Genomic DNA, 15,664 nt, shown 5'->3' with positions numbered 1-15,664 from the left:
TGGCTAAGAGTTATCAGTATCAGCAGTCAGGACGAGTAATTGGGGCCAGTTTAAAGACCTCATACTTATATGAGATTGAGGCTGCCACATTTAACAACACATAATAACACAGATGGAGTAACTGTGCACGGAATTGTTAAGTCTGCACATGAGAATCTCGAAGTTTCCACACAGTATACAATTCACAACCACATTTTGAGTTGTTACTCACATCAATTGGCTGAGACATGCTGAACCTGTTTGAAACTGTGCTATGTGAAGAGTGGAGCTGCCGACTGCCAACAGCTTGTGAATAACAGACAATTTTTCATTTTTATCTTGATTATGGAAAAATTAATGTCGTATTTCATGCCCTGGTAGAATATCAGACTTTGTCATAACATGACTAACGGTACTTGAATTCGGTAAAAGAAAAAACCCTGATTGTGAGAAATAGTGACTGTCTGTCTGCTCTTTGGATTCAAAACAGGTGTCCTAGGAGTAATGGCCCAGTTATTTGTGCTGTGTAAGATTCTATCATTTGTCATTTGTGCAAGGAAAATATCAGAGAGGGAGAGAGAGAGAGAGAGAACGAGAGAGTGTGAGAGAGCGAGAGAGAGAGAGAGAGATGGGTATAAGAGATAGTATTTTGACAGTAGATATTTCCTTCCTTCCCTGAAAATTACCCGAATAGATATATTTCACCAAAATTATATGCTTATGAACTATTTCAATTTTATAATGGGGTACTGTACTATGAATTGTATGGAACCTGGAGTATTTCTGTGTCAAAAGTAAATAAAATAAAATAAAATAAATGCACTTTACCTGGCTTGCACAGCATTCCACAAATAAAAACGAATGTTCTGTAATTATTGGCACTGATACAGTTGAGGTCAAATGTTTACATAACCTAGGCTAAACTCAATTTTTCACAACACAGATTTCATGTTACCATACATTTCATGTGTTAAGTCAATTAGGGTATCTACTTTATTTACCATAAGAGGTAATTTCAAAATAATAGCTAAGAGACTTTCAGCTTTTATGTACTATACCAGATTTTCAGTGGGTCAAAAGTTTACATACACTTTGTTAGTATTTGGTGGCATTGCCTTTTAATTGGTTAACTTTCAAACGCTTGGGGTAGCCTTCCAAAAGCTTCTCACAATACTTTGCTGATTTTTTCCCCCCATTTATCTTGACAGAACTAGTTTAACTCAGTCAGGTTTGTGGGCCTCCTTGCTCGAACATGCTTTTTCAGTTCAGTCTAGTGATGGCCACTCCAATACTTTCACTTTGTTGTGTTTAAGCCACTTTGTTACAACTTTGAAGTTATGCTTAGGATCATTGGGCCTCATTCACCAATATCTTCCTAAGTTTTTTCTTAAATTTGTTCTTGAGAAAATTCCTAACAAAAGTCTACATCAGATTCACGACGTGTTCTTAAACCGCAGAATTGTTCGCACGTGTTCTTAAAATGATGAATCCCATTGTCCTTGTAAGTGTAAAGCGCGTGCCAGTTGTTCCTAATTAGCATAGGTAAACGCCCCGCCAATCCCCATAAAAGGGCATGAGACTGCCAGGCCGTGCGCGCACAGAAATTGAAAAGGAAAGTTGAGAGTGAACAAAGTCAGTAATGCCCAAACGAAAATCTAAAGATGGTGGAGCACCGGACTCCAAACGTAAGAAAAACTTCAGTAGTTCTGAAGTGGAGGTTTTGCATATGTGCGTAAGTGTGCTCTTGAGTGTGCATAGATTCTGTTCTTACCTAAGAACAAATCCCAAATAAGAAAACATTGGTGAATGTCAGAATCTTCGTGAAAGCTGCGTAAGTGGGTTTTAAGAAGAAAAGTCTTCTTAAGAATTGTTGGTGAATGAGGCCCATTGTCCTGCTGGAAGACCCAGTTGCGTTTTAACTTTCTAGCTGATGCTTGAGGTGTTGCTTCAGTATTTCTAGAGAATCCTGCTTCCTCGTGATTTTCTGAAGTGGACCTTTTCCAGCAAAACACCCCCACAACATGATGCTGCCACCCTCATGCTTCACAGTTGGTATGATGTTCTTGGGATTAAAAGCCTCACCCTTTTTCCTCCATACATAGCGCTGATCATTATGACCATACAGTTAATTTTTTGTTTAATTTGACCAGAGAACACTCCTCCAAAAGGCTAGGTCTTTGTCCTGGTGATCACCTGCAAACTTTATTCTGGTCTTGGAGTAGGCGCTTCTTCCTTGCATGACAGCCTTTCAGGCAATGTAGGATTCTCTTAATGGTGAATGAAAATACTTTGGTACCTGATGCCTCCAACTCCTTCACCAGTTCCTTCGTTGTTGTCTTCGGGTTCAGTTGAACCTGTTGGACCAAAGTGTTCAGCCCTGGGAGTTAATTTGTACCTCCTTCCTGAACGATGCAGTGTCTGTCGGTCCCAAAATTTTTAAATTTGCATTCAATTGTTTGTACAGATGCTAGTCGTGATACCTTCAGTTGTTTGGAAATTGCTCCTAAGGGGGAACCAGACTTGTGGAGGTCCACAATTTTTTCCTGAGGTCTTGGCTGAGTTGCTTGGATTTTCCCAAGATATCAAGGGCAAAAAGGCAGCGGCTCTAAAGGTAGGCTTTTAAATACAGCCACAGGTGCCAATTAACTCCAGATTAACTCCTTATTATGACAATTGGCCGATCAGAAGCTTCTAAAATGTCATTACATCAATTTCAGAAATCTTCCAGCCTGTTTAAAGAGACAGTCAACTTGGTGTATGTAAACTTTTGACCCACTGGAATTATGATGTAGTGAATTAAAGCTCTCTCTAATCTATTGTTTTAAAATTACCTCTGATGTGAACAAAGTAGATTCCCTAATAGACTTGCTAAAAGAAATGTATGGTAACATGAAATGCGTGGAGTTGTGAAAAACTGATTTTGAATGTCTTTAGCCTAGGTGTATGTAAACTTTTGGCCTCAACTGTAAATGGCGAGATCTAACTTGTCGAAGTGTCTGCTACTATAACTAATGTGATAATATTTATACATCCAGCTGGTCAAATAACCCTCAACCCTAATTAATAAACACATAGCAACTTTGCAACACTACTCCATCCATGTATAAACTAGTAGAGTATTGTGTGTATTAACATAAATGCAGAAATAGCAGCCAGATACATGTTAAACAATATGATATTAAAAGTTGTTTTCATGGCCCTCACAGCTTTGTATAAACAACAGTTCTATTTCAATGAGATCAAACAACAAAATAAAAACAAATGACTAAATAATAATAAATAAATAAATTAACAACGAAAGCAGATGCTTGTGGTAGGATGCAACCAAACAGACACTGGTCTTTCTGAGAAATGGGGACAGAGCTGTTGTTTACAGTGAACATTTTGTTCAAGGTAAGTTTTATGAAATAACATGTTAAGTGTGGCTCCACCACTGTTTTCAACCTACCTTTCTAATTAGCACATCTTAACAGCAGGCTGTAATATTCTAAGATATGTATATTAGTAAGACAAAAGAACAGCAAACAAAGATGAAATGTTGAAATATGTAAGTAATTAGTTTTATTTTAAACAAAAATGGGTTCAGATCCACGAATGATTTGACTGAAAACCCGTGGACTTCGGTGTGAAGCATAATGGCAACGACTGCATTTATGATGTCACGGGAAAACAACCCACAGTTATGTTTGATTGTAATTATGATTATAAATTTGCAGTTAAATGCAACATGTTGAAACATTACTAACACAAACCACAGGGAAATTTTATTCCAGAGAAAGGACATTATGATGAGTAAAGATGCTTGGTTCAAGAACACTGCAGATTACCTGTCATTGTTTCACACTTTGACTGAATTTGTGTTTTAGGTGGTAACATCAATCACTGCTGCAGAGCGGACATGCACATATGAAGAGTTTATTTGTCCTTCTTGTCTTTAGGGCACTGTGTTTGCTTTCACATTTAAAATGTTTGACTGGGGTCACCACAGATAAACATCCTCTTTGTCCCATCTCAGTTACTACATCCATCAGTGATCCAGATGCTCCTCTTTTAAGTTTAAGTAGGGCTGATTACACTATAGGTGTTCTGCCCACTGAATAATTCATAATCGTATGTCATTGAAACTGTATTTCAACTCCTGTGAAGCAGCAACATGGAGGAATCTATAAATCATGACTGGTGACCTACCATTTTGTTGCCACTGTAAATTGAATTGCCTAAATTCATTCAAGATTTCTGATTACCTTTGATTCATAAATAAATGCAAGAATTATGATTTTTCCTCACTAACACAGTTCATGAGTTCAGCTTTCTACAAAATTGACAAAATTTGTTTGCTCTGAAAATGCAACAACACAGCTTCTATTTGTCATTTACAATCACAAAAAATTTTGATGGAATTCAGGCCAGTGTCTGCACATGAACATTGTTTTTTTATGGTTTATACTTTTTTCTCCTGGATGAAACACTCTTTTTCATTGACTGGGTGATATGTCAGAAACACGACAGCATTGGAATACATGAAGGAAAATGGTTCTATTTTGGACAGAGCCAAATACAGGAATAACATAAAAAAACATTTTACTTTTCGATCAGAAAGGCTGTCATTCTGAGAAGGACATGCAGTACTCTGTGCAGAGATTTTTGTCAGCCTCATTATTTAAAAGTATCATTTAGTAGACAGTTCTCTAAAACAAAAGTTTTCTTTAATGGCCTCTACCATTTCAATGACTTGTAACCATATAGTCCATATCAGCCTGACTCAACCTGCCCCCAAACATTTGATTCAACAGGATATTTTTTAAATTCCAGACAACAGCCTCATTTAATCAAACACAGCTGCCTCAGAAAATGTTTGACCTATATACGCACAGAAACACACGAGCTGCATGATAACAGATGCAGCCATGAAGTGTTAGAAGTATTAATCTCAGTATATGTACTGCTATTGGGACTCTTAGCTGTCTCCTAACATTTCAGTCATTTTAAAGAGGAACTGTGGCTGCACAGATATAGCAGTCTGGTCTGGATGTTCTGGTCTTTCACAAACAAATCGAATAGAAGGTTTGGACAGAATTTTGACCATTCCACTGTAGTTTATAATTGATCCGGTTCCATTCCTGATGCACGCCAAGTTGCAGTGATCAAGAAATAAATACACTTGAATTAAAAAAAAAATATTCTCAAGCTACTTTCTGTCAGTCTCTCTCCCAAGAGTCCAAATCTTTTGCATCAGACTGTGAAGCCCAGTCACGTATTGTCTGGCTTCAGCCTGCTACAATTTAAAGATAAGCCATTACTCAACAAAACAGGAAGAGTTGATGTGGTATAGAATTTAACATCCAGTTACCTCCTCTCTTATCTAATGACCAGTATGCCAATTAACAAAAAGCTGACTGACCAGGGCTAGATATGACTGGCCAGGGGAGGGGTTACAAGAGGTCACCCAGTAAAGCATGAGGGGTTGAGGCTTTGTTGGGTGCGTGCGCTCAGCTCCCTGTGAGTCGTTGGCCTGAGCCTCTTGCCTCATTAACGAGTGAACTGAGGCGTGTCCGTACACAGCAGCGGGCCACTCACTTCAGATGTCTATAAACTTTACCGTTACAGATCTACCAAATACCTCCGAGTCTGGGGAACTGCCATAATCCCTCTGACTCCACCCCCCATCCTCCTCTTCCTCCTGCATTCTTGCAGAGAGGAGGTCACAGAGCTGGCCTCTCAGAACTGTGGATCATATGAAACTTGAGGGTGGTTGGAAAACAAAACTGTTAAAAAGGACATTTAAAATCACTTTCAGGATGTATCTCTTGTGCTAAGTGCTACACATAATATTGAAAAAAAACGACCCTTCTAGTCAAACTCTAGCTTATTTTACAAAAGTGCTTGTGATTGATGTTATGGGTTCGATTTGAGAGTTCTGGATTTTTTGTCCTAACTTTTTTTTGCCAATTCTCTGTTTCCTGAGAGCAGGCCTTTGCCCTCTACCCTGTTTTTATTGTCCTTTGTCGTGTTTTTGTGATATTTGCCAGTGTGTACAGCTTGCTCTGATTTTGTCTGGGTGAAAGAACTAAGGAGTGCTGCTGAAGGAATCGAGCCAGTAGGAGTGTGTTTGTCTTGAGATCAGATCACACAAAATGCTGACAGTGAGAAATGTTCCCTTCCAGTGAAGAGAGGGACCAGGTCCCTGGTGTATTTTTATCTGCGGAGGAGGAGGGATGCCACATTTCCAGGAGCTCCCATATGCGCCCTGAGGTTAATTGCCTCCTCAGCCGGGAGCATGGGGACTCAAACATTTCAAAACACGTCCACAATAACTCTCGGATGTGCTGCAGCTGGGTGTGTATACTGCACCACCAAAAGTCATACAAACATGTATTTGCTATTACTGGGCTCTCAGTTATTGCAAATGGATGTTCTCAATTGCGCTAAAACTTTAGCACAGAAAACTTGAGTTATTAATAATAGCGTGTAAAGTGTTGGGTGGTATTAACAGTGATTTCTTTTTATTTTCTATGTACAATACAGAGATCTTTGATGCACAGATGACTCAACCGTAAGCTAAAGGGGACGGATGCAGAACAATTCAATGCTAGAGTTTCTTATTATTGTTCATAAAGGCTGCTACCGGTGAATATGTAAAGGAACATTTTCAATCTGTAACAAAAGGCTTAAATACCAGGTGTGATAAATTATGGCTGGTGACTGAATGATGAGGCAGTACAATTTAAGCATTAAAATGTATTGATTTGATTGGGTTATTTATCCCACATCTTTTTTGAAATAGGTAGTTTTAGAAAAAAGTAAGATGCATACAACCTATCCTTAGTAGGAATGCAAACTAATTTTCCCCATTTGAAAGTGTTTTTTTTCTTTCACACAGAAAGGGTGTCTCAAAATACATTACATTACATTACATTACATTACAGGCATTTGGCAGACGCTCTTATCCAGAGTGACGTACAACAAAGTGTATAGCCATAACCAGGAACAAGTATGACGAAAACCCTAGAGAGATGTACCGGTCCAAGTGCAGGGAAGAACCGCATAGTTCAACTTGGACCCTGAAAGTTAAACTGATTAACACTAACACAACGAGAACGGCAACAATGCAGTCTATGGAAAAAATATCAAAGGAAATCTCAAAAGGCCAAATACAAAGTTTATTTGTGATTGATTGTGTTCTGACTTAATTATTTCTGACTATTGGACTGAATACTGAAACATTAGCTATGAACACATTGACTGAACTAGATTCAGCATCAGACTGAATGTGATTGTACCACTTGCACCCCATAAAGCTGTCAGGAGGGGCTCATGTGTTAATGGGGTGATACGGTCATAGACTTAAACATTCCTGCTCACAATAAACATACCTCAATTCATAATGATAAAAATCACCCACTCTGTTGAATCACCTCAGTTGGTGCCAGTGGGACTTCTCACAGAATTTGTATGATCAGCCAAGCATGGTACACAAGGCAAATCAACACAGCTGGTGGTGCTGGACCTGTGGAAACTCATGAAAACAACGATGAACCCTCACCCAAACTGGTGAGAAGAAGCTATCAACAAATGTAAAGGCCTCCATGGCTGGAGAGCTCTATGAGTCAAACCTGCATTAGCTGGGTGCTGATGGATTGATTAATTTCCATAATTCTCAAGCAGACATGTAGGTTCTTGAATGTCTGTGCCAACTGTAGTACACTGTATAACTGTGGTTGTATATAACTATACATGTAGTAATTATAATTATGCAAATATTGGACACTAATTGCCATATACACATATTGTATTGTGTGTTATAAATCTTTTTGACTGTTTGTCAGTGCAATACTTAGAAGTTAAAAAAATCTTCACTGTGTTGCATTTACCAAAGCAGACTTTATTATCTCAATTGTCCAGCAACAAAGCTCATCTTGGATTATTTTAGAAGTGAAAATCTGACTCCTGACTGTTGGACTAATCACTAAATTATTGTACCACTCCATAAATGTATTATTGCATTCAATACTGGCAGTATACATGATATACTGAGGTGGCTACTCACAAAGGAGATACCAATTGAAGACTTGCATTCATGAGATGATAAAGACATGGGACCCTTATTCACTCCAGAGACTGACCTACAATGTGACACTAGTGTTGTGTATGACTCCAGATAAGAGTGTCCTTCGATTATTCAACTCTAGCTAGAGTGCCTAAAGGCTGTTTGACTCCAGATAACTAACCTGAAAACAGCATGACTCCAGCATGACTCCATGTTTGTCTCCCTGCCTCCCCATCAGACCTCTGCAGCCCATTCAGAATTCTGCTGCTTCCCTGATCTCCAACCATCCCGGATTTATCCATGCCAATCTCCTTCTCATTTATCTCCATTGGCTACTGATATTGACTTCAAAACTGTGGTCCTGGCCTATTGGGCAGCTAAAAGGATAATTCCATTATATCTTTAAAAGATCATCAGTCCCTACACACAAGCCATACTTCTATGTTTTGCAATATGTGGGAATGTGACCACTCCTCTCCTGCACGCCTGCACTTCCTGGTCACACCTCCTACCTGTTCTGACCACTGGTGCTGGAATAAGCTTCCCACCGTGGTCATGCCATGCTCCATCTTCTGCCATAGCCTGAAGATCCACTTCCCCTGATCCCATTCAGCTCTCTTTCTATTTTTAATCCTCTTTCTTTTTTATGCCCTGCTTGGAAAGTAATGCCATGGATGTGTAGTTCTTAATATCATAACACGATTTAGTGCTAGTATTAGTACTGGACAACCTAAAATCCTGGTGAAAATGTCTTAATGAATACTTATTTTAATAAATTTGGTTCCTTTGGTCAAATCTAACCAAAACTAACCTACTAACATACATTTACATGAGTCATCTAAAATTTTCACAGGATAACTATTTATTATTGATGGTGTCCTCAGAAGATTCTGTAAGATAAAATGAACTGCTAAATAGTCTGTGTCATTACAAATACACTGCAAAAGTTATACATACAGTAACATGCTTTCAACCGAACATAAACACTGACAGTACAGTCGTTTTGCTTAATAAATTTGCTCCTTTATGAGTGATGATAAAAACTTTACTGCAAGCAGACTCCTTAAAAGCTCCTTAAAATCAATCACGGTAAAAGACATACAGTTGGGTTGTTTTTCTAAAACACAGCTGATTGACCAGCACTGGGGGTCTTTACAGACCAATACAATCCTTCTACCCTCCATTACTATTTTATTTGAAAGTAGGAATGCATCTATGTTTCACTTTCACACAAACACAAACATTGTGCATAAAAATGTTTACTTTAATTAAGGAAGAATTCTTTTTACAGCCAGTGGAATCAGGTTTACAAACAAAGGTCCTTAAGGGAACATTGCATTCTTCACTTAACGTTCAAATCCCACAGCTCCTCTCCCACCAGGGGCTGGAGAGTGGAGGTTTTTGAAGTTCAGATGGAAAGCGCAAATCAAATGAATTTTAATGTGAAATGTAGGTTCATTGCGGCTAACAAAAACAAGTTAGTAACTATGCTTTCCTGAAAGAAGTGCGGCTTCTTGCTGTTTTCCCTAAGGCAGGACTCCTTGAACATGTGGCGACATTGTCCTGCGTGAGGGTGAACAAGGGTCAAAAGGAAAACTAAAGGGTAGCAGATGGCCCTAGAGGATTTTGGGAGGGTGGGGGCAGTGACATGAATATAGATATACTGTTCTGTCAAGTTATTTCTAGAGTGCCTTGTCGGAGACAAAAACACCCTGAAAGCACATGACCATCTGGTTTCCTGGTTTGTTACCCTTAAGGGTATGAGTCAAGCAGTGTATGTAAGAAAATTAACTTAACAAACTTAACAAAAAGGTAATGAAAAGAAGGGTAACATCGGCAAAGAATGCTAGCATATGGAGAGCTTAAACTTTGATTAGTCCTTAAATGGCTTTTTATCATGGCATTATGGGAGTTTTTTTTTACCCTTTAAGGTCTCATTAAGTCTAAGACAGCAAGTTTATCACATATTGTTCAATGAAATCAGAAATATATCTTTTCATTAGTTTTCTAAATCTTTGTTTAGTCTGCTCTTTCCACTAATCATGTATGATCACTTAAATGATTACATGGAAACTATGTCCAAAGGCAGATTTATACATGCCATATGTGAATGAGTGTTTTGAATATAAAACAGATGAAAATAACATTTACATAGATTTTGGTGTGTATAAATATTTATAAATGTGCTTTTTAATCTTTGTATTTATGTATTTATTTGAAAATGTGTGTGTGTGTGTGTGTGTGTGTGTGTGCATGTATATACAAAAATCTGGAAAGCCTGCTTTTAGTATATTTTTGCATGCAGGTACTGAATCATCACAAAGGCAGACTGAACCTTTGATATTCAGTTTATGACCATTGGCCCCTGGGGAGCTGAATTTTTACTATTACATTTGTGAAATTACATTTATTTTGCAGACACAACTTACATTTGTAAGATATGGAAGTTACCTGGGACTGATGGCATAAGAACTCACATATGGGCAGGTACTGTCAAGACTTGCTGTCTCTGAGGGCAAAATTCTATTTGCCACTTAATGTGACCTCCGAAAAAGTTCCACAAAACCTTTAGCCTTAGGCCCTTCACTGGGTTTCTGCTTTGGAACTGTTATCACATTTTGTTGGGCTGACAAGGTTGCATGGTATATCTGCCCCTTCTGGAATATTATAGGTACATTTTTGTGTTTGTTTAGCATTATTTAACAGCCTTCTGTATTTATTTTAATTAGCTACAGAGAAACATTCTGAATACATGTGAGAAAAGAAGCCAAATGCTAATTTTTTAGCCTAGTATGATCACATTGGGCACATTGACAGGCTTTGAGTACGAAGACCCTTTCATTAACTGCCTTATTCATTATTGTTATAATTTATTCATTGGTTTAATTGTGTCACTTTTGGCTCCGCGCCCTTATTAATGCTGACTTGCTGTTGTAATTTATCCAGGCTCAGGGATTCAGAAGGCATCACCTGCCTCTCCAATTTGGCACATTTTGTTCTACAATGTGTGTTGCATTTATCATTTTAATGTTGCATTTATCATTTTGATTTAAAAAAAAAAATTGTTTCTCAATAAATAAAAAATTGCTTTTAGATGCACTAGAGTTGCTGTCCTGAAATGGTGCTTCATGTCAAGTATATTAGGGAGTACACTGCATGCTGCTTGTCTTTTAAACAGCCTATGGTTTCTGTGCAGTCAAGGGTTTAACTTAAAGTTTTTTTTTGTGGTTCGGTATTTGTTCTGGTTGTTTGTGACTGAAATGAGGTGTGAAATGGCTGGATTGAGATTTTTTAAAATGTGTGGTTATACTCTCTTGCGCAAGTTATCTGAACTTTCACCACCCAACAGCTTTCTGTAGTGGCCATGGAATGGCTTCTCTTTCAAGAAACGTGGATAAGAGGCCCGACCTTGTCAAGTGTCGCAGCAATTTTTTTGAGTTGTTGAAGACACCATACATTTGTTGATACCTCTTGACATTTGTCAGGTTTGGTATTTGCCAATAGATACACAATAAATACACTATAAATTCTCCAAAAACCCAGCAATTCCGTTTTTTGTTCCCTGCAGGGGACATCAGTCTCTGGTCTCAATCTCAAGAACCATATGTTCGACAATGTTGAAACCTACACTCCAAAAGACATTCAATAAATATAAAATAAATAATATTTTTGAAAATATTTTCACTGCAGTATGTCATTCGAAGCTCAAAAAGTAAATGTTTTTTCTGCCAGGTCGTAGGATACACTAAAATGTACTAAACTAGTCATCTTTGTGATATATTCTTTTATATTATTTTGTAATTATCATTCATATGATGATATTTCCTTGAGAAATTCATATGGATAAAGATTTGAATGCAGGTATATTATTGAGCTATTTTATTTCATATATAAAAGCAATTGAAAACATAATTTTGAATATTGGATTAAAAGGAACACTAAATCAAAGTAAAGTATGAATGCATAATACTTCATTAATAACTGCAGTTTGATATTTAAAAATATTTTTTTGATGACTAGTCAACATAAATAAATGTTAGTAAATATGAAATATTATTATTATGAAGGAGAGAGCGAGAGAGAGAGAGATATTGTGAGAGATATGAGGGGAGTAAAAGAGAGATACAACAGAATATATCCTTCCTTCCCTGAAAATGGCCTCTAATCTAAAAATATATTTCACCAAAAGGATGTGGCTAGAACTATTTGCATTTTATAAATGGGTTACCTCAGATTGAACAGAAAAGAGAATGGATAACACACTTGAAAGCAAGGGCACTGAGGCAGATCTGAGCAGTGAAATGACAACAGGGAGACAGTGGAGAGCTGAGGAATGAAGCTGCAAATTCAGATAGAGGCTCGGCTGTGCAGCAGAATCATGCATGTTTTCACAGAGCGTGTGAAATACAGAATATAGAAAACAGAAGACTCAGAGCTTAGTCCTTTAGAGTCCTTTCCTCAGCCTCATTGGTTTCTCTTGTTGTAATTAACAACAGAGCCGTTTATTGTTTACCAACCTGGGACTCGGGCCCTTTTGATCTCTTCTGTTTACCAGGCCCCAGTGCTTCGGCTGTAAAACTCAGCGGCGCCTGTGGCAGGTGACGCAGGTGTCTGCGGTCTACTTTCTGGGTGTTTGGGGTCGTGGGCTGGGCCCTATCTAAATGAGCAAAGAGTGATTACAAGCCTCTGCTCAGAGATGGTGCCGCTGATCCAAAGACCAGAACGAAATGAGCGGTTGTGAAAGATGTGGTTACCTTCACCGGGGGAAGTCACCGTCACATTTTTTTCCCATTACAGAAGAATGGCCTACCAGTAACTATGCCGCTGCAAATAAAAACCATGAATTCTACCTCTTGTACAGGACCATGACCTGCCTACACCAGAAAGCATGAAACGATTAATCGTTTGATTGATGAAGGCATAGAACTTTCTTGTAATCACTAGGATTGTTAGAGCATGCTTCATGGTTTTATATAGATGTTATCTGTGTGGATCTATGATTTCTGCAAATGGCATAATGATGTAATATCATTTACTACTTTAATTATATTACTGGTCTGGGAATGTTGCTGGCTGGGTATGATGTTGTTGCTCACATAACTCAGGTGGATGCAGTCATTTGTCTCACATTATAAGTGGGTCTGGTAAGAAGCATCTGCTAAATAAATGAATGCAATGTAATGATTTATTAAACAATTTGACTGGTCAGCTGGGGTATTGCACTAACCCAGAAGAACACCGTGACACTCCACTGCCTGGATATTATATGTAATCCTCTATGGAGGAAAGGGATGATGGGGTTTCCCACCCAACACGAATAGTGAGCCTTGATTCCTGGCAAGGAACAAGTTCATCGGCAGCATGGTCATATGTGAAAGCTCAGTCTTCACTGTGAAATGCCCAGGGCTAGAATTTCAGAAAATCTGTTGATAATATGGTGTCCAAATGGCTCACATAAATGAATTCAGAGCTTAAGGCACACTATGCAGCATTTTTAGCCATGCTATTGTCCTGTGTTGAATAAGTCTGTCCTCCTTCTTGAACAACGCCCACTCACATTTGTTTTTATGTTTTATATCAATTTTCATACCATTTATATTTTTACATTCCCCCGTTTTTACTGCTGTCATCATCAAGGAAAAGCAATTCCAAAGTCCTGAGTCCAAGAAGAAGAAAAACAGGCAGAGGAGCACGGATATATCAAATTTGCCAAAGACAAAAATTGGCAGCACATCATAGATATGACTGAGTATGGTTATTTCCTCATATATTTTCAAGGTAAAAATCCTGCAGAGTATGCCTTTAAGAATAAACACTACTGAGACTAAACAGAGATCGTGAAAAGCGTCATTTCCAATGGCAGCACCATCAGGCAGACAGGCTTTGGATTTCAGGGGGACAGGGCTCTGTTGTGGAAAGCGTTCTCCCTGGTCCTGTTGGGGGTGGGGCGGTAGGGGGTTAGGGGATGGTGGAAGCAGAGATGGAGCACTTCATCTGGAAGTAGTTTGCACTAGACCACCTAGAATTTATTTATCTAGCTTCAAATTGAAGAAGTGGTGGCAGAAGTTTGGTACACTTTTTCTTCATGAAAATGTTAGGAAACAGCACCATCTAGAGATTAAATATAAACTGCCAAGATACTCATTGTCTGTCAGAAAAAGATACTTGCTTTGTGCTGCAATAACCTTAGCATGAATCAAGCCTCCATATGACACCCATTAACGCACGGTGACTGTTCTCTTAACTATGAAACATTGTAAATACTGTTTCCTGTAAAGCCAAGTTCAGATCATTCTTATCAGCTCCTGCTTAGATTATTAAATTAGAACTGATTTAATTAAACCATTTTTGTGAACAATCAATACCATTCCTAAACTGAATAAATGCTGTATTTTTCCATTTAGAAACATACTTTTAATTCACACGTTTTTTTGCATGGTTACATATTTTTTGATATGATTAGGCAAGCACAGCTTAATACTAATGGATATGACATTATCATACCAAGGGACTGAATCTGTTGCCATCTGGGTACACGTTCAGGTTTTTTACACACTACCATCCTTCCTTCTGTAGTCTCCTTTGTCTTTGCTTTATACTACAGGTCTCAAATTCCAGTCCTGGAGGGCTGCAGTATCTTCGGATTCTTGTGGTTCCTTTCAGTCAGCAGCCATTTCATGACAAGATGTTTGGACCTTTTAGCCAATCACTGACTTTAACTAAACCCTGAAGTGCAGGAACACATAGAAAACCATGGCCCTTTAGTATTTGAGGGTTTCCTTTGACACCGTCTTGCACATTCATAACCTATAATAACCTCCAAGTTTGTGTTTTAACAATGCAGTTTATAAATTTTTAAAAAATGCATACATACACATCTCACACAAGCTTTAAAATGGCCCTGCTGTGAACATTTAAATGTTTGATTGCTACTCATTCTCAATTAAGAATGTTCCCCCTGGCTTTGAATTGGGCAGATATGAAAATCTGATGACAGTACATTGTCTGCCAAAATGGCCAAAACACCACTCTTCATGGAGACAGAGTAGGAGGAGGAGGACAAGATGAAATGTTGGACATAATAATGAATGTAATATATAAAATAATCTGGAAGCAAGTGTTTCTGGATCTGTAAGCTTGAGGGGATGTTTAGTACATATTTGCTGTATAATTGTAGTTATAAATACAATTAAAAAAAAAACTACTGCTTTTACTACTGCTACAACAACAACTACTACCACTACTACTACTAGTACTACTGCTGCTGCTACTACTACTACTACTACTATTAATATTATTACTACTACTACTACTACTACTACTACTACTAATAATAATAATAATAATAATAATAATAATCATCATCATCATTATTATTATCATCAGACACTATTACCCTATGTCATGATGTAGAACTCAAATTTTTTTCATGAGTAAGTGAGGTAAAGTGCACCCAGCCCAAGCCTTTTTTATGATGTATTACTGTAAAGTTTCAGGTCTGCTGACAGTATACTCTCCATCAAAAGGTTTGCCTGAGTGGGTTCTAAATGGTGCTGAGGACGTGAGCATTCATCTGGACCCTCCCCGAGAACTGAAGATGTCCCCACTCAGGAGCACTGTTCGACGGGCACCACTTCA

This window comes from Anguilla rostrata, chromosome 4, assembly GCF_018555375.3.
Source record: "Anguilla rostrata isolate EN2019 chromosome 4, ASM1855537v3, whole genome shotgun sequence".
Classification (NCBI taxonomy): Eukaryota; Metazoa; Chordata; class Actinopteri; order Anguilliformes; family Anguillidae; genus Anguilla; species Anguilla rostrata.
Note: the sequence above shows the minus strand (reverse complement) of the source record.